The sequence below is a fragment of the Lepisma saccharinum genome, chromosome 18 (assembly GCF_977018435.1).
Source record: "Lepisma saccharinum chromosome 18, izLepSacc3.1, whole genome shotgun sequence".
Classification (NCBI taxonomy): Eukaryota; Metazoa; Arthropoda; class Insecta; order Zygentoma; family Lepismatidae; genus Lepisma; species Lepisma saccharinum.
Window position 1 is genome coordinate 5297411 of NC_139246.1, and position 19862 is coordinate 5317272.

The window sequence follows — 19862 nt, forward strand, 5'->3', positions numbered from 1 at the left end:
GTAAAGAGAATTGCAGGTGTCATTAGTAGATAGGTGGTGATAATTGATATTCAGCTGAAATTCGTCGCATTTTCTTCAACGTCGAATGTTCGGGAAGTAAGTTTTATGCATCGTTCTCCAGATGTAGGACACGAATTATTTACCAATAAAATTCACTAGCATCTGCAGCATATATGCATCACCGACAAATGAAGTCAAAATTTACTACATTTATAACCCTTAGACGCCGAGGCTGATTTTCCAGGTATTTGCACTAACGCCCAGCGTGTTTTCAGCAGGAAATTTGAAATTCTGCATGGTTCTAAAGGAAATGTTATATTTCTGGGACTAAGAACGTTAGAGGTACAAATGATACTTCGTTTTCTTCAGTATACTTTGGGAATTTTTTTCCGTTATCACTTGGAAGAAGAACAGAAAAGGGGAAAGTAACTATTTTTTTACACGAAATTTAAAGTTCATAGGACTCCCACGCAGGCTACGCAAGAACGTGAATTTCCAAAAGGTACCCGCATAATGCTTCGTATGTTTACCATTCATGTAGAGAAATTTACGCACTTATTTGTAATACTTTCGGAGAAATATAATATTTTTCAATATAGATCAAAAAAAATCGAAACTACAAAAAATAATTTATCTTACCTTGACCCGGCATGGCTGCCAAAAAAAAAGAATATTTTCAACATCGCCCCCTCCCCCTCCAAAACAGTAACAATGAAATTGAATTTTAGACTTTACTAATTGTTAATTACATACCTCTAGACTCATGCAGAACTCAAAACATGTATCTCCTATCATTATCCAAGTTACAGTATGTTAAAAAAGTAACATATTATGAGAAAAGCCGCTTGTGGTACCTGTAATACGCGTAACGCACTTCTGTTAATGCCTTCCTTGCATTCAGCCTATGTCATCATACTCAAGTTTCTTTCATTTACAAGAAAGTACTTCATAATTCTATGAAATCAGTTCATTGTGAATATTTTAATCCAATCTTGTGTCTAGAAACAATGTAAAATGTCACAAACGTAACGCTGGAATGTCCCTTTAAGTATGGTCGCAAACTGCCTCTTCCTAATGCATCTTATGAATACTGAGTCAATATTCAGCCCCAAAAATTACACTATGCGCAAAAAAAGAGGTGATGTTCACATTTCACATTCGAAGATTGTAAAGAAGTTTCCAAAAGGATTCACTTCAAACTTTAAAATTTTGACCAGAGAATAATGCGTACTTACCTTTTCAGTTTATACCTTCAGCAACCCTTCAGGCGATGTATTTATACAGACACCCAAGGACAGCTTATTTTCCACTTATCTGTGTGTTTACTCCTTATTCGCGTAAGACGTAAGAGATAGTATTTACAATCCAAATTTATAAGAATACGATAGCACTTATATTTTTGACTGTTGCGCTAACAACATGAGACGTGTTTTCGTGCAAATTATGTCCAAAAGGAAAAACAAAGTATTGCTATCTGCCATTGCGTGTTGATCTAAAAATGCAGTGTTGCCTTCACAGTGTATCCAATTTGCTGTTTAACCTTGAACTTGCACAACCTTTCCCCCCGCCTCAAAAACCAATTCTATTTCGAATTGTGAACCTCAATTCCTTTCAAATCAGATTCAAGGAAAAGTACGAATAAATTAATAATATTTTATTTTGCCAGTTCATTATTTGTATTATTGTAATCTTGGGTAGGCACTTATACTCGCTGTACCAAAAGAGTAATAATTTCTAGGGATGGACGATATCGGAAATTTAATATCGCGATATATCGTTAAGAAAATATCGTCACAGACGAGACGATACGATATTTTTTCCATATCGTGATATCGGCGATATATCGTCTCCACGATATACAGTGGAGGGACAAAAATATGGAAACACCTGCGAAGAAAAGTCGGAATGCTGTAGCTAATAAGGTGCAGAACTGCCTTTAGCTTCCAAAACGGTCTGTAGTCTCCGAGGAAGAATGGACAAATACAAGTCCTGGATGGTGGATAATGGGATCTTGCAGCATTCTTCATGCAAAATATGGTCACAGTCCTCCTGTGTCCTTCTGTCTCTGTCACATTTGCTTCCACGCAGGTGTTTATTTGATTATGTCTTTCGGACACATCATTATGTCATCATGATCTTGGATAGAGTCCCTCTTGATACGCCAAATAGCATGGCTATTGTGGTCATAGGCGTGCGCACGGGGGAGGGTCAAGAGTGGGAATTGTACTCCCTTCCTGATCACGGACGTTCTCATATTTTTTTTCACGAAGGGACAAGCAAAGTTTTTTCCATGGGGCATATTACCCCGGTAATAGTGCTGCTCCCTCAAAAAACAGCACTTGAATTTAAAATTATCGCATCCCTTCGACCCCCTCCCCCATTACATAACAATTAATGTAAATTACTATGACTGAAATCAAATTATACCTGTGAAATATATACTTTTACGTTGACATTCGTTTTCGAAGGGGTTGACATTAGTTTTCTTTGCCCTCCCTTCCAGACGTTCCATGACTATACAATTTTATACTTTCACCAAGAAATTTAGTGTAGAGGAATCTTATTGCTGTTACTAAACGATATTATAGGAAGAAATGAAGTATTTTGAAGCCGATGAAAGTTCAGAGCAACTACATGGGAAGGGGCTGCAGTGGCGCAACCACAAGGGGCAGAGGTGGAGAGGGGCAGAGGGGCATTGCCATTTCCCAACCTTGGACGGAAATCAATTCTAGGGGTACAAACATTGAAGTAAAAGAAAGCAAGACTAGCAGAATCTGAGAGTAGCAGGACAAAAGGATTCTCAAGATGGAATTCGTTTTCACGTCTTTCTTGCATTATTTCTTCCAGACGGTCAGGAGCACCTGCAGGGAGGCACAGGTCTTCAAATTTTATACAAATAAAAATACTTTTCGTAAAACATACTTACTCGCTTTGCTCGCAATATCTGATTTTCTTACAGTCTTTTCAAGTTCATAGCTGTAGCTAGGGGGCAGTGGGAGTAGTCCTTGGGCGCCGAACAATCTGAATGAGAAAAATTGTAAAGGAGAATGCCATGGCGTCCCATGAATTTTTTGCCATGCTGTTTTCTGAATTGTATTGTAAATTGCCAGAGAGAAGTAAGAGCGTCTTAGTACTTCAGACAGTTTGGTTTGGAGGAAGAAGAGCGCGCACATTTCCAGATGCCTGCACAAGACCTGGAGCAGACCCGTTCGCGAGACATCGCTCCTGAAATGCCATGCAACATGCGCAACACCCTAGCTTGAGCAGCTTATCTGACCACCTGCCCAGATCGTTCCTTGCAGGCATTGTAGACCCGCCGGGTACCCGCAGTCTTACGATACCTAGTAGGTCTCAGTTCGTTCTTTCCATCAACTGCAGACCCCTCCCTCTGCATGACGTAGTTGCTTCGAGTAGAAACTGCACCGCGCCCACACCGTTCTGCGGTGTTGCCAACTGCAATAGATTTTCACTACTTAAAAAAGGGAACTCAAAGCTTCGTAAGCCACATCACCAATGAAATGAGATTTACGAATGTTGCTAACCCCCCTCATACACACACACACATTGAAATAGGTTTTCCGTGGCACAGGATTCATAAGTATATGTCGTAAACAACCAATATACGTATAACCGTTGGGCTGAAAAGTTCGTAGGCTGACTCATAGATGGCGTTACTAGAATTAAATCCATGTGATTTTTACTTAGTACTAACCTTCAAAAGATACGTGTATAAATTTCACAGCTGCCGGATAATTAGTTCGTGAGATATAGCATTGTGAGTGAAGCAGCTTTTGTTATTGTGAAAAAATGGATAAAAAAGAATTTCGTGTGTTAATAAAGCATTGCTTTTTGGCGAAAAAAATACTGTTGAAGCCAAGGCTTGGCTTGATAAACATTATTCGGACTATGCACCAGGAAAATCAACCGTTGAGAAGTGGTTTGCTAAATTTAAACGAGGCGAAATGAGCATCGAAGACGATGCACGCAGTGGACGCCCCAAAGAGGCTGTTACCGACGAAAACATCAAAAAAGTCCACAAAATAATTTTAAATGATCGTAAAGTGAAGTTGATCGAGATAGCTGAGATTATTACATAGCGTTGTTGGAGCGTTTAAAGGATGAAATCACGAAAAAACGGCCCCATTTGAAGAAGAAAAAAGTGCTGTTTCATCAAGACAATGCACCGTGTCACAAATCAATGAAAACGATGGCAAAATTATATGAATTAGACTACGAATTGCTTTCCCATCCACCATATTCTCCAGATCTGGCCCCCAATGACTTTTTCCTGTTTGCAGACCTTAAAAGAATGCTCGCTGGAAAGAAATGTAGCACTGATGAAGAGGTAATCGCCGAAACTGAGGCCTATTTTGAGGCTAAAGAGAAATCGTACTATAAAAATGGCATCGAAAAATTGTATGACCGCTATAATCGTTGTATCGCCCTCGAAGGCAACTATATTGAATAATAAAATCAAATTTTGTCAAAAAAATATTTTTTACTATGTCAGCCTACGAACTTTTCAGCCCAACTGTTATATAGTGATATAGGGCAGGACTGAAACATGTCACGTTCGACGCCGAGGTCGCGAGTCGAACAACACACTGTTGTACTGCGAACACCAGGGCCGTAGTCAGCCAGGTGCATTGCCGTTACCCTCGTTTGGGGAGAGGGGTTTCAAGTACTTGGATAAACGTGCCAACAACAACAATCACAATAATAGTAATAAAGTAGCATGAAAGGCATTATTATCCTCATAAATCACGCAAAAAGGGCACGCAAAGAGGGGGTAGAAGTCCGTTCTCATGTGTTTGTGTTGAAACAGAGGATTAGAAATATTTTTTCCAACACGTCAATTTCACATTAGCTAATAATGGAAAACAAGCACACAAACTCTTTTTGAAAGAAAGAAAGTGCATGATAAATGCATTCCGAATGTACATACATATGGCATGTAAAATTTCCATCTACAATATTTTCTTTTCACATGGAGCGACGTATTACATAATCAATTCATCCAACTCGTAAGAAACCAACATTAATAGCAAATAATATCACGGGCCGCCATAGCATTCTCTGTTTTAAAACTTTTCTCACTTAGATCGTTCGGCGCTCAGAACCGTCTCCCGCTACCCCTTTGCTACGGCATTGAACTTGATGAGACTGTAAAATATTTTATAACATATTTCTACTTTCGTAAAATTTGAAATCAAGGAGTTGCAATTACCCCTCCATTCCCCCCCGCCTCTGCAGGTGCCGTTGGCCGTCTGGAATGAAAATGCAAGAAAAATATGAAAATTAATTCCATCTTGAGTACCCTTTAGCCCTGCTACTCTTAAATTCTGCTAGTCTGTTTTTACTTGTACTTTAATGTTTGACCCCCACCCTGACCCCTCCGCTAGACTTAATTTCCGTCCAAGGTTGTGAGCAATGCACCCTGCCCCCTCTGGTTGCGCCACTGGGTGCCTGGTTGAGGCACCATGCAATGAAAAATAATTAGTTTTCAGTGAGGAGATTTTTGTTTGCTCGATCATTCATTTAGATAAATGAAGCTGTAATACTGCGTGCATTTCCTGGCAATAAGATAAAAACTGCTTACGCTGAACTGAAATTGGTAAGTATATAAATTCTCCTTGGAGGAGAGAGCTCCTCCTAGGACTTCGTAGGATTTAGGAGCTACGTAAGTAGGCAACACTGGCTGCAGCCGTCCACGTGGTGATGAAACACCTGGAGCGACACGCTGCCTGAGGGCTGTTTCCTTCCAGCAGGTTTTGCAGGCGCCCGGGTCTTGTTGAATGCCCAGTTACCTTGTAAGCGCAGAGCGCCTTGAAGACCAAGAACCCGGGTAAAGACGCAAGTCGACTCGTTGCCGTGGGCAGGCGAGCAGGTATACCTGTCCTCGCGGGCAAGCGGGCAGTGGGTAGGCAAAAGGCAGACTATGCAGCCCTCTACACATTTCACAGACAATTTATATCAGTTTTGCTGTTGGTTTCTTATGGGGAGGTTGAATTGATTGTGTAATGTATTTAAATAATATGATATATATATATATATATATATATATGTGTGTGTGTGTGTGTGTGTGTGTGTGTATGTGTATGTGTGTGTGTGTGTGTAGGAAATTCACCAAAACTGACATAGTACTCATAAACCGAAACACCCCTATTTCACAGCCGAGAAGTCCTGCCACACAAGGCAACTCTATTCTCTAGGCTCTCAAGATATTGGGCGACCAGTGAAATAAGTGTTCGTGAGAGTTTTTGTTTTCGGATGATTTCAATATTTTTCTTTGTCTGTCCATCGTGCTATATTATTCATCCTGGAAGGATGAGTAAAGTTTTATAGTTGTAATCACGTTATTGCAGATAGAATAACAATTCCAAGCATATATTTCTTTTAGTTGGGAAGATGTGGTGTTTGTAGATTTTTTAGGTTGTTGATGTTGATGGTGTCGTTCCCTAAACCGACATATGTCAATAAATGAGTTCCCTAAATCGTTGCGCCAGATAAAGATGCCCTAGATGCTGAATGTATTTCTGTCAAGACCTTTATTCTAAAGATGGCAGTGGTGAATGTGTATCATGTGCAATCTTTGAGCTCATGTTCAATCAATGTGCAGGTGCAGAACATGACTTGTACTCTCAAATTACATTTCCTTTCATGTTGATGAAAGAAATTGCTTTATTCTCTAATACAAGCCATTAAAATATTATGACATACATTCATTTGTGTTGCTTTGTAATTTAATTCCTTATTTAAACAGGTATGTCGGTTTAGGAACCCATTTTCTCAGATTACATCATTGTACCTTTCGTGAAAAAAAAACATTTTGTGAAACAAAATGTTGTACAGTCACGGACACTGCCAGCTTGTAATGAATACATTGACTTTCAATGGAATCGTTACAATCCGGCAGTGTCCGTGACTGTAATAGATCTAGTTACACAGCTTATCCTTGAGCATGGAATTGATGTTGAGATTGATGTATTCCACTTCGGTAAATTCCTTCTCTTCTCTACTCTGAGTTAAGGTTAAAATACAAAACGATATGTCGGTCTAGGTGATTATATATATATATATAACAAATAAATAAATGTATACACACACACACACACACACACACACACACACACACACACACATATATATATATATATATATATATATATACATATACACCCATCAATGCAATAAAACTAAAACAGTGATTTGAAATGAGGTTTTTCTTTCATGACTGAATATTCAAGGCTTTTGCCCCCCTAATCAGAGGCTTTGCGCACGCCTATGACTGCGTAAACAGAGGCGCCTACAAGGCGACGGGCACCAACAATTTGCCCTCTTTGAAACACTGTCACCTCGGACATGATACAGTATCAACTGCACGCTGTCTACAGCGCAACCAGTCCGACAGGGCAAAATAAAAGAATGTAGCACCTAGTTCGATTTCAAGTGGAAAAATTGAAAAGTTGCGTGGATATCACCCGTTCCGATGTCGTGATATACTGACACGATATATATCGCTAAAATATCGTGACGATATATCGCCAACACGATATATATCGCCAAATATCGTGACGATATATCGCCAACACGATATATATGTATCGGCAAATATCGTGATGATTAGAGCCCGGAAGTTTGGCAAAATGCCTCTTTTTATCTACTGCATATAATGATAAAAATTTTCCGGATATACCTTTCTTATGTTGTTTCGAATGTTTTGGAAGCCTTTTCATTTTGCCTATTTTTCCTATTTGGGACCCCACTGCCTATTTTTTATTATAATGCCTTTTTTGACTTTTTCAATGAAATTTGACAATTTTTTAAAAAAAATGTGTATATAAATTATTTTTCTCCCAAAAAACGTTGTTGGCATTTATTTTTCTTCCGTTTATTATGTGAATAATTTTCGCCTTATTTAAGTAATATTGAACTCACGCATGTTTCAACATTGCTGAAGGAGAAAAGTGTGAGAAAAAAGTATTTCATGCTGAGTTAGGATATTGCCTTTCGGTTAACATTTCCTTGTGCATGGTTGACTGCTGAAGTGGACAGGTTGATTTCGAACACAAAGAAGATATTTCTGAAATCTCCCTCTCGAACCCGAAAATTTCAGGAAGTTGCGATTGAGCTTAGTTAGTTGGATATCAGCAGCTATATATTATGCTAACAACCTGCAAAAAATCAGTGAGGTGATCGATGCTCTTCCAGAAAATGAATCGGCTTCAATTCGGGAAGTGAAAAAACTCCTGTGCTATTCAAGTTGATTTTTGCACATTATGGTGCATTTCCAGAGACAATTACAATTATAGCATCCATGAAAATCTTCGAGGAATCTATGCAGCAGATGAAGGAAGTGTCAGGAGAAAAGTGGCCAGCTGTTGCGGAAAAGTGCAGACGGATAGTAATTGAAAATGAGGACTTGAAACAATTTAAAACAATTTGTGATATTCTAAAAGGTGAAAATGTTGTTACCGAAATCAGTCCAGCTACATTAGCTTGTTTTGTGTATGCTCCAATAACGTCTGTCGAAGTAGAAAGATCATTTTCTATTATGAAAAACATTCTCTCTGATAGACGATTATCAATTAATGTTGAGAACTTAAAAAACACCTTGTAGTTATGTGCAATCAATACGGAGAAAATTGAAATGCTCTTCCCAATTTAGATTTTAACATTTTGCCAGAAATTATAGATAAAAGTAGGCGACTTCCAAATGTGCCTTTTTTCGGATTATTTTGCCTTTTTTTCATTTTTAGTGCCTATTTTCCACATTATAAATGCCTTTTTGCCTGCCTATTTTAACGAAAATAAATGCCTGAACTTCCGGGCTCTAGTGATGATATATCGCCATCACGATAGATATCGCTAAAATATCATGACGATATATCGCAAACACGATATATATCGCTAAAATATCGTGACGACATATCGCCAACACGATATATATCGCCACATATCATGACGATATATCGCCAACTCGTTATGAATCGCCATATATCGTGACAATATTTGTTTGTTTGTTTGATTTTGATGTTTTAAGTCCACTTTATTCAAAGTGCGGCTAAACAGAACTGGACCTACAGTTTAAAGCGGGATCCCAACCACTATGTGCCCACTGGGTATCGAACCGGACCCCTTGATTATAAGGCAACGACGCTACAACTCCGCCATCGGGAGGCCCCTCGCGACGATATATCGCCGACACTATATATATCGGCAAAATATCGTAACGATATCCCGTCTAGTTCAGTGACTCCCAAAGTGTGAGCCCTGAGGCGCCGCGAAATGTTCCAATATTTTCAATCAATGATATGATTCTTCCAAATAGGTGCTTTGCTTATTTAGTCCTTTTTTTTACATAAATGAATTTGAAGTTCGTGTTTATTTTTTAACATAAGACAAGCAACCTCGCCACACTAACTGAGCGTTGCACGTGTTACGTAGATAGGCCTACATTCTGGCTTGGACGCCGCTGAAAAATCTTGAAACACTAAGGGCTCCATGAAATGGAAAGTTTGGGAACCCCTGATCAAGTTGATATCGCCTGGAGGATATTTTTTTCAATATCGTGGGACATTTATTCTTTAGATTAGGAAACTCTTAAGTTCTAACTAGGTTCTTACATTTAATTTTTTGATCTAATGAATTTCTAACTTTAGTTATTCTGTTGGAGTGCCTTATTTCAGTTATTGATTACTGCGCTTTTGACTTGTTGTAGTTTGAAATGGACAATCCAATTTTAGAGGAAGTCGACTCACCATTAATAATCACCTGCTTGATTCATTTAGTTTATTTTACTTCCCTCTGTGCCACTTTTGGCTAATCGCCAAGGTGAGGATGAGTGATGATATGATGAAATTGATGAAGGATTCAAAACCGGGATTCCTGACGTGCTAACCACTCTACCACGGAGGTCTGATAGAACAGCTGCGGAGAGGATATTGGATGGGTGATTTGAAGAAAACAAAGACTTGTTCATGTTATTGGACGAGTCAGAAACACCAAATTTATTTTGTGGACCATTTATATCAAAATAGCAATATCCCTTTAGGGACGAAATGTATTAAAATGTTTGAATATCCTTCTGTTTGAGATTGCCGTAACTGCTTCGCCATACTGATTTTGTACGAATGCAGTAGACGTTATTTCTTGTTAATCCTTATATTTGAGAAATACATATGAATATATACACACAAACTAACAAATACAACTAAATTGTGTTTGCGCAACACACATGCACGTCTTGGTCGAGTGTTTCACTGCAGCCGAATGAGAATGTCTTGAGGCAGTGTTGCCAACTCTACACGCTGCTTCACTGGGGTGCTGCAAGTCCCACGAAAATACACTGATTAATGATTGAAACCTGAACACCTACCATTTATTGTTTAAAATATGTATTGAGTGTGACTCCACCATGAAGTGTGACTCGGTTATCAGCTTGGGGATCGTTTGAGTCACAAGGGATTGTAGCAAATTACGAAAAGCGAGAGGTTTTCATTGTAGAGCTTAATTTGCCTACTCTGTCGAGAAGAGGAAAGAAGAGGGATGCCAGGGAGAAGCTGTCTCCACCAGAGGCGAGGCATCCGGTCATCGGGAGATGAGACGATGACGAAGCAAAATAATAAAAATATTGCTTATTAAATATTTTAGGGAAGAAGAAAAAATAAATCATAATATTCGCATATTTGAGCGAAATTAGTCAAGTAACACCATTAAACAGCTAGAAATACGCAAGAGATTCGCTAAGTTTAGCGCATTGAAAGGAGAGCCCAATTCTACACCCCTCTCCCCCCGTGCACCGTCCCGCTGCGTTTACGTTGAGTACAATGGAGTCAGGCGGGCCAGCTCATCGCAGTAGGTCTGCGAATCCAAGGTCATTCAACAGCTTTTCCCCCGCTTTTGAAGGTCTGGTCATGACAGACCTTTCTTTCAGCCTCCTTGATTACAAGCACGGCAGGGTTTCTGTGACATCAAGATGAAACTTCTCAGAATGTCCATCACTGTAAGGCAGTGTTTTTTAAGAGAAAAAAAAACATATTGAAGATCATCGCAACGCAACTTACTCAGAAAACATGATGAAAGTAATGGTGCATAGAAAAAATTATAAGTAAGCAAAAGCATAAATTTCCCCACGGTTAGTGCTAGATAGAACTGGAAAACTGGATAGAACTGCGTTCATCCCGGCAGTGACCGGAGATTTACCTGAGAAACTCCTGTCTCATCGTCTTTGAGTTGCGAGACTCATACCTGCACTGATAGACATTCCACGCAATCAAAAATACAAGATGATCACTGGCAATTGTCTTCATCTACATCATCAACCTCAGAAGTATTCAGTTATTGTTTGGTGACCCAATTTCTGAAAGTGTCTTCTTATTTTGCAACAAATAATGATATAATTGTACACCAGTAAATTCCTAATAATGATACTGTACACTTACAATTTTGTTACGAATCTTGAAGCAGTTGTCTAAACCATCCAAAAGAGGACACTTCTTAATTTTTTCTGAAAACCCACCCGGACCATTTTTAGGGACCGTAAAAGAGCACATGTCCGGGTAAAAGGGGACTTCTGGTAATCCTATTTCCACGGGGTATTTTTGTAAGAGGCACTGGCCATGCTAAAGGGGGTACAGTCCCATCCGAAATTTTGAGAAAATCAATATTTTCAAATTCTGGAAAAAAAAACAGTGGTAAATGCAAATTCACCTCAAAATGACTCTCTTATTGTGCATGTTGCTCCCGTAGAAAGCAGCTATGGACTATTAACCTTTACAATTTCAGCCCCTCCCGAAATAAATGCTGCGTATCTCAGTTGTTCGTGTCGATTTTGTTTCGGTCCTTGAAATTAGCATCAGCAGCGAGTACATACAATAAAGTCAGTGACAGATCGGAACCAGACATTCGCAATTATTTCACGTTTGCGACCCAATGTTTACTGAGCCTTTTTGCTTATACTAACCTGTACTTTTCACCGTTTCAGTTTGCGATGTTACTTCTGATACACCCTGCCTGTACAATCAATGGAAGCACAATCCAAAGTTAATGGAAACGTGGTCTCCACTTAACGTTTCACTAAACTAAACGTATACACAGTGAAAATTGTGGGACTATAGCACTACCTACAACCTTAGAAGGGATCTTTGAAAATAGACTGATAGTTCAGGGCGGCTACTCACCGGGAATTCCTTGAATTTGTGGAATTATGCGTGAATTATTGGCTCCGGGAATTATGCCTGAATTCTACGTAAATTTCTTTCTGTAGACGTGAAAAATGGCAACTTTTATTAATCCGAATCCCATTCAATTTATACTTATTTATTTATGCCCTGAGGCAAGTTTTTCACAGTTCAGCTTTTATTTTTATCGAGGTGGGAAAAGAAAAGAGAGCTGGCTGGATAATACAACAGAATTCTCTCAATCCTTTTCCTTTGTTAGTGTCCTTTGCAGAACAATCTATCTGACAGGCAGAAAGATTATTGCAAGATATCATGAATTTGATTAGGCAAATCAGAGTTTGAAATTCTAATACAATTAACAATTTTTCATACATTAGTATAACCCGTAACATTTGTAGATGTATTTCAAGTCTGATTATGTAAAATTGCAAATGTAAACTCCTCACCTTAAACTAAATATAATGAAGTGTGACTCGGTTATCAGCGTGGGGATCGTTTGAGTCACAAGGGATTGTAGCAAATTACGAAAAGCGAGAGTTTTTCATTTTATAACTTAATTGACCTACTCTGTCAAGAAGAGGAAAGAAGAGGAATGCCAGAGAGAGGCTCTCTCCACTCTTACCGTGACTCAGTCGCCCACTGTAAGGTCCTGGTTTCGAGGTGTACTTACTGAGGCGTCTCGCGCCCTAAGTTATACGCCGCCTCGAACTGCCACTACACTCGATGAATTCTGATTCCAGACTGAGAGCGTCTTTTATTGTTCGGGACGTTTTATACTTTACTTACGATCCCGTGTCTCTGACACCTCATCGAGAGGTTAAAACCTCTATCCTCTACGTAAGGTCCCCAGAGGATGTGAGGAGAGGATTACATATTCAGCGGTATGCAGCTTTGTCGTTGATCAGTGTGGAGAATTCGCTTAGTATCACTCTTCATTCCCCTCACTGAGCATCCATCCACCGATGGTTGCATCATGGCAAGTTCAATATGTGCCGTTTATTTTAATTTAATTAGAAGTTTTGGATAAATTTGAATCACACAGACCCTTTATTGTTAATATATTTGTGTGTGTATAAGTGTGAGTGTTGAGAGGCGGTAATACGTATGGTTGAAACAGAGAAAACATCTGCTTGTACCCTTGAATTTTTTGCAAGTTCGCTCTCAAACACGGAATTGTACTTGAATTTTATCATGGTCCTAGAGTAGCCACCCTGTAGTTTTGGAAGAAAATAATAACAATGTACAGGGTGACCCAACAAGGTAACTGAATACAATACAACGGTTCTAGTTCCGTTAGATTTTTGGGCCACACTGCATAACAAGGAGGATACTCGCAAAGAGATACAATGTACAATTTCTTGCTGTGTTTCTTGAAATATTCAGTGCTCAAGTGCTTTTAGTGTTCGTTCTATTAACTTCTTGTGCGGGTCACGTGCAACACTCATCTTCCCATGGATTGGTCATAGTTGCTCCAATCGAATCCTTAGAATCCCTGTGGCATGCTGGGAAATTTTCCGAGTGGCCAGTAGGAAGGGAAGCATATAGACGGTCAATTCTCCCCACTGGCTTATGTTTTCTTCATCTCCTTCTATTCTTCTCCTGGAAAAGACGAAGATTTTTTCGATTACTTTAAGCATGAAACCACGTAGATATCCGGTACAATGAGATCCTTGAATATTTCCGTGCAAATTGCCCATCACTATGTTCGTGAACTTTATTTGACCCTATAAGAATTTCAAGAATTAAAATTAAACTCAAAACAAGCTGTTGACAACTTCTGCACCAGCATACAAAAATACCATCTATTAAAAAAACATAGGATGCCAAAGAAAAATTAATGAAAATAGTCGTGGACAATTTGCCGAGCAATACACAGCCGCGGTAGCTCAGTCGTTAGGGCGTCTGACTACCATGCGAGAGACCCGGGTTGGATCCCAGGCGGAGTAGAACGGGGATTTTTTGCACCTGTTCAAGCGGCTCCGGCGCCCACACAGCGTCGTATAAAGTGGGTACCTGGAGGATACTCTGGGGTGTAAAGGCCGCCAGGGGTGTGGTGCTGATCACATCACCCCCACCTTCGGCCGTGGTCAAGAAAGTTTGGGTCCCAACCCCAAATTCCCTATACGGCTTCATGGCGTGGTGCATAACACAGGGGAGCACATGACCTTTTTCTTTACTTTAATACTAGTGGATCCCATTGAACATGAATACTGGTCAGAATTGAAATATTTGAATCTGCTAAAAAAATAGAAAATTAAAAAAAATTAAAACCCTCCCAGTTTTCGATATCCTGCCATCGAATCTCGATAAAATTGTTTCTTTTGGGGGGGACAAACACGCACACACACACATATACACAAGGTGTGATTTTAATGGCGTCCGCGGAACACAGAATCGTATAGAGGACATAAAAGGAAACTACTTTTCTCTGTAACATTTTTGCCATTGGCGGTCGTTTCGGCGCTACAGTCGTTCAAAGAAGTCCGCTTGCCGCCTGTATGCTGGCAACCCAACATCGCATCTGTAACGTCATTTCGTGCCATGCACCGCACGGCAGTATTGCAAGGAACGCACAAATTTTGTGAAAATTATAACAAAGCGAGGAGCACGTCCAGTAGACCCAACGAGAAATAAACCAACGATAAGAAAAGTGTAGAAAAACAACGTATTCAAAAGCAAGCGGTAATATTGGATTTTATCTCTTACCCTACATGTTAAATATTTGCAAATCTCGTTGGAAGATTGATATCTACAGGTTGGTCTATGCACTTGTCCTTCTGCTACTGGTTGAGCCTCCCCGATGGCGCCGTCGGGTTGTAATTAAGGGATACCGGTTTCGATACCCAATGAAGGCATATTGTAGTTCGGATCCCTGTAGGTCCAGTCCCAATTAGCCTTACTGTGCACAAAGTGGACTTAAAACACCAAATCAAATAAAATAAAATCAAGCAGTGTATTCGCTGCTGATATATTATTAGGTTGTTACTGTGGTTGTATGTGTTTAGAAAGGCGTGTAAAGCTTTCCAGCTAAACGCGATCAGTTTTCAGGATGGTCACTGGATGCTTGTTATAGTAAACGCCATTGTTACGTCAAACTGAATGGACGTACTTGGGAACTTACTTTTTTTCAGTTCACAATAATGGAGGAAAAAAGCTACAACCTTACAAGGGCCTCCACGATGTTGCTTTGTCATCAAGTAGTTCTGGGTTCAAAACCAGGTGGAGGCACATGGTGATTCAGATTACATTTTAACCCTAAAAAGTACTATGAACGTTGACAATCACTCAACTACGTACTATGGAAGGGTCTGTCAGACCGCTGCTGTGATTTTGAACTGTGAAGTATCTGATTTGTTATTTTCAATTTCTGACCCGTTTCATGGACTTGACATGGTTATAGAAAAATATTGTGAAGAAGTCTTTTTAATTTTCATTGTTTTTTTAAGGAAACGTAACGTAATTTATGCAATGAGGAAGACAATTTGTCGAATATTGCAACAATGACTACTTCATTGTTTTGTAATTCCACACTTTTAAAGTGATTTCATTGTTATGTTGTTAGAAGAGCAGGAGCTCAAAGTAATATGTAATCATTTGCTGAAATTGAAAATGGGTTATGAGCCATTTGAAACAACGTAACAACTGAGGTACGTCTGTCAAACTGCTCGACAAAAAAAATCAAAAAGGTTGAAACAAAGACAAGACCTCGTGACTTTGACAGCGTGTAGCTAACACCCAAAAGAAAGGTGTGGAGAAGGGTCCAATTATGGTTTGAGGGGTGCGAGAAAGAAAGTAAAATATTAAATTCATTACGCTCTGAGACACTGTCCATAGTAGTTAAACTGTACATCTCCATAAAGTGCAATTTCACATCTCCAAAACATTGTTTTGAAACCTATCACTTAATAATTACGTGATTATTGTTACTTACCGGCAAAACAGTCAGTAGGGTGAGCTCCTTTTCTGTTGCATTTTCTTGTGGAACGGGAATGCTGAAAAGAGAAGTGTACGTTAACATGAAATGTTAATTGAACATTATACATTTACTACTGTCCGATTAACATACTCGAGTAGGACGCCAATTATAAATTAACCAGTAGACATACATAAAAACGAGTTATATCAAAATTTAGCTTATTCAATTCTGGGTTAATCTATGCTAACCAATTTTATTTTTCAAGTATGCCCTATATATTTTATATTGTCGTGTTTTTTGTTCGAGTTTTGCAAACGATCGCTCTCTTTGAAATTCCATAAATATACAACGTGGCTACACCACTTGCCCTCACTCGCAGTGACAGACCGCAGTTTCCACTGTTAAACGGACATTGCAGTGCGCGGTGTTGCCACGTGCATCTTTACTCCTTTCTGTAAAAATCTATATAAAATCAATTTCGCAATGTGAATTGAAAATGATAAATGAAATGGACTGATAATCTAGGCAATCACCAATGCTCTTTAAGTTGGCCAAACTAATTATGAAACCAAGTCGGGACTGTAAGGAGGGTGTGTAAGCTTTCCAGCTAATTGCAATCAAAAGTGCTGTTGTCCGGGTTGTCACAGCGGATAGATAAAAGCATTATCATGATTGTTAACAGTTAAGCCGTTGTTACCACAAGTTGAATGAACGTATTTGATGGGAATTTACAATTTTTCATCCCACAATAATGGAGGTAAAGCTACGATTACAATTTTACACGAGCCTCCATGAGGATGTACTGATATCGCTGTTACCTTACAATCAAAGAGTCCCGGTTCTAAATCAAGTGGAGGCACATAATGGTTTAAATTAAACTTTAAACTACAGCGCCTTGAATAACGTAGTGTGGAAAACGGCACTGTTCTGGGCTCTCTGGCTGGTTCCACTCGAATATGATACCGCTAGAGGCGCTGGTGTCGTTACTAGTCTGTTTACAATGGAAGTAAATGGAGTTTCCGCTGTAACGTCTTATTTTTTTACATGAAGCATTTGTATGAATGTGATAATTGCTATGATATTTGGTACAGTGGTGCGAAGGTATTAACGAACATTCTAGACAGTCGACCACGTCCTGTTATCGTTATACTTTCATTAATAATACGTGAGAAAAAATACGCGTTGAATGCTCTTGTGTCTAATTTTTTGTGTATGAATTAGGTTCATTATTATTATCATCATCATCATTTGTTTTAAAGATATACATACTGAAGCATTTGTATTTTTGGTCTCTTTTCTTCCGCTTTGAATTATCGCGGCGATGATGATAATGATGATTGCAAAAAAACTACAATGGGAAACTCACAAAACTTCCTTAGTGCCATCGACATGAGTGTAAGGAAACTTTCAGACCAATGGGACAAGCGACACGGGATGTTCACACTGATGTGACTAGCGACACAGACAGTTCCAGACTGTAAAATAGCATTAATTGCGCACGAGGGCCCAAACAGTAAACGACAAGTTTATATGCTGTATTCGCGTGCTACTTATAACTTCGGTGTTAAAGCTCCTTAAAGTAAGGGTGCTCAGACCGAAGCGACACGCCACAGGGGGAGTTCTTAACTAAGTAACAAGCGACATGGTGTCTTCAGTCAATTAAGAAGCGTTTTCTGCTAATTGTGCGAACAGCAGTTCTACGCAACACGATAAACCGCATGTTACAACAACAGATCTAGCCGACACGATAAGCCACACGTGTCGCTTTGTCGCTTGCGTGTCGCTCATACTGGGCCCTTTTCTCAATAGCTTGCAACGTGTTCCCATGGTTTGTTGTTCGCTCCTGCGCGATGCAATTAGTGTCTTGGTTTAGGGAGATTGCGCACCAAAGCGGCACGCGACACTTATCGCTTAAGGATTTCACCAACCGAACGCTAGCCTGTGCTGCCCGTCATGCCGCTACGTTGTGAAATGTTGCAATTGATTGGCTCGTTTCCAAGTGACATGTGTCGCGTGTCGCATCGGTATGAAAGTTGCCTTGGACAAAAGGGTCCGTGTCGCTTGGGTGTGAAATCCCCGTATCGTTTGTCGCGTGTCGCTTTGATCTAAAATCTCCTTAAGGAAACGGTGCAGTCAGAGCTTGTGCCCCTACGGTTCAAAAGGCTGCATTCATTACCAACGGCTCGCTTCCAAGGAACACTTGTGGTCTGTTGCCTCGGTATGAAATATCTCTCAGGGTACTATTTATATTCTAATAACATAGAAAAATAAACTCTAGTACACAATCCAACACCTGACGTCTGGAATCACATTGCGATGTTTCTTCTTGTGTTACGCATTCTATTTATTTATTAATTTTATTTTACTTTTCTTTCCAAATTAATGCCGTTTCGTGACTGCGAATCACTCCACAAATATAACTGTTTCCACCAATTCACGTACCGGCTTTCAAGACAAACAAATCTACACAATATATTCCAAGACCTAACTAACCGCATTACTCTCATAAGAAAATTAGCTGTGCTGATCGCACTGTCATCTATGTTGTCATCGTCTCGGGAACCAGTTTCTTGGGTCGTTTTCCACACTACGTTATTCAAGGCGCTGTAGTTTAAACTGTACGTTTAGTCTCCATTAAGTTCTTTGGGCATGAAGTGAAATTTCACAACACTGTTTTGAAATCTTTCACGTATTTTTTTTTTACTTACCGCCATCAGAACGAAAGCCAAGAGGACAAAGAAGAAATGAACCATTCTTGCCATATTCTGCGGAATTTCAATGCTGCGTTACGTACGTTAGAGGTACCAATGATACTTCGTTTTCTTCAGTATACTTTGGGAATTTCTTTCCGTTATCACTTGGAAGAAGAAGAGAAAAAGGGAAAGTAACTATTTTTTTACACGAAATTTGTAATACTTTCGGAGAAAAAGAATATTTTTCAATATAGAGCAAAAACATTCGAAGCTACAAAATATAATTTGTTATCTTACCTCGACCCCGCCTGGCTGCCCAAAAAAAAATCAGAATATTTTGAACATCGCCCCCTCTCCCCTCCCAAATAGTAACAATGAAATTGAACTTTAGACTCTACTAATTGTTAATTACATACCTCTAAACTCATGCAGAACTCAAAACATGTATCTCCTATCAATATCCAAGTTACAGTATGTTAAAAAAGTAACATACTATGAGAAAAGCTGCTTGTGACACCTGTAATACGCGTAACGCACTTCTGTTAATGCTTTCCTTGCATTCAGCCTATGTCATCATACTCAAGTTTCTTTCATTTACAACAAAGTACTTCATAATTCTATGAAATCAGTTCATTGTGAATATTTTAATCCAATCTTGTGTCTAGAACGTTGAATTTTGTGTGTAAAATGTCACACACGTAACGCTGGAATACCTCTTTAAGTATGGTCGAAAACTGCCTCTTCCTAATGCAGCTTATGAATACTGAGTCAATATCCAGCCCCAAAAATTACACTATGCGCAAAAAAAGAGGTGGTGTTCACATTTCACATTCGAAGATTGAAATGAAGTTTCCAAAAGGATTCACTACAAACTTTAAAATTTTGACTAGAGAATAATGCATACTTACTTACCTTTTCAGTTTATACCTTCAGCATCCCTTCAGACGTTGTATTTATACAGAAACCCAAGGACAACTTATTTTCCACTTATCTCTGTGTTTACTCCTTCTTCGCAGAAGGCGAAAGAGATAGTAATTACAATGAAAAAATTATAACAATATGATAGCACTT

The 19862-nt window shown here is 39.2% G+C and overlaps 1 long non-coding RNA gene across 1 annotated transcript; it reads right to left on the reverse strand.

Moving 5' to 3' along the window:
- Positions 1 to 9982: 9982 nt before the first annotated feature.
- Positions 9983 to 18950, reverse strand: LOC146002704 (uncharacterized). The gene is made up of 3 exons (XR_014443747.1): positions 18807 to 18950; positions 16114 to 16174; positions 9983 to 13781 (listed from the first exon to the last, which is right to left on the reverse strand). It is a non-coding gene; the product is annotated as an uncharacterized LOC146002704 (long non-coding RNA).
- Between the last annotated feature and the right edge of the window lie 912 nt (positions 18951 to 19862).